Below are 1,262 nucleotides of genomic sequence, written 5' to 3' on the forward strand. Positions count from 1 at the left end.
TAGCACAGTGATCTCACCATGTTCTATTGTGAAGGCCTCCTGGAACCTATTGTTGAGTTCCTCACACTGTGTGTGTGTGTGTGTGTGTGTGTATTCACCTAGTTGTGTTTTGCAGGGTTTGAGCTTTGCTCTTTCGGCCTGTCTCTCAACTGTTAATCAACTGTTTACTAACTACTTTTTTTTCCACACCACACACACACACACACACACACCAGGAAGCAGCCCGTGACCGCTGACTAACTCCCAGCTACCTATTTACTGCTAGGTAACAGGGTCATTCAGGGTGATTGAAACTTTGCCCATTTGTTTCAGCCTCGTGCGGGAATCGAACCCGCGCCACAGAATTAAGAGTCCTGCGCACTATCCACCAGGCTACGAGGCCCCTGTGTGTGTGTTTGTGTGTGTGTGTGTGTGTGTGTGTGTGTGTGTGTGTGTGTGTGTGTGTGTGTGTGTGTGTGTGTGTGTGTGTGTGTGTGTGTGTGCGTGAAGATATCCTGCTGCATTTGAGTCTCTTAATTCCCCCTCTTTCTGCTGTTTCCTTATCTTCTCCACTCTTTACCCCACTTACCCCTCATTGCAGCCCTCTGATCCTTCCCATTTTCCCATCAATTGTCCTAACCCGTTTCCCCCCATTTACCCACTTCCTTCTCTCCCTTTTCGCTACTGCTTAATCCGCTTTCCTTTCTCTCAGAAAATGATTATTAAGAGGAACTGAAACATCTGTAAAGTCACTCAGAAAAATATTTTTTGATAAGAAACAACTCTAGGGGGATTGACACCAAATATTTTACATTAGAATACATGAAAATCGCACTAGTTTTTTATAATTGGCTTTATTTTCTAAATCATTTAAATATCATCGACCCTGACCAGCCTATGGGAGTCCCATACGCCAGGCCATTCATCATGCAAAGTTGGGTGAGGTTATCCCTAAGCACCTGACCTTCAATTTTAGACAGACAGACATTCTCACTTATATTATAAATTGCAATTCACTGTCACGTGAGCAAATTTATAGGTGTTCCCACAACACATACACTAACTACAGCCAGCTACTGTGACTGCCAGACACCGAATCTTCCGTGCTTGCAGTCTGTTAAACTCAATGTTCATTCTCCCTCTTCTGTGTTTTGCTGCAATTTTCCAACATACAAGGAAGACGAATTTTCAAAAAATAATAATATCCCGTGACTTAAATCTCCTCATTGATCCGAGAGTGTTGAAAGACGAGGTTCAGAAGGTACTCTTAATTGTTTATTCAC

At 43.1% G+C, this 1,262-nt stretch overlaps 1 non-coding gene across 1 annotated transcript; it reads right to left on the reverse strand.

Moving 5' to 3' along the window:
- Window positions 1-309: 309 nt before the first annotated feature.
- TRNAK-CUU (transfer RNA lysine (anticodon CUU)) lies at window positions 310-382 on the reverse strand. The gene has a single exon. It is a non-coding gene; the product is annotated as a tRNA-Lys (tRNA).
- Between the last annotated feature and the right edge of the window lie 880 nt (window positions 383-1,262).

The sequence above is a fragment of the Procambarus clarkii genome, chromosome 88 (assembly GCF_040958095.1).
Source record: "Procambarus clarkii isolate CNS0578487 chromosome 88, FALCON_Pclarkii_2.0, whole genome shotgun sequence".
Lineage (NCBI taxonomy): Eukaryota > Metazoa > Arthropoda > Malacostraca > Decapoda > Cambaridae > Procambarus > Procambarus clarkii.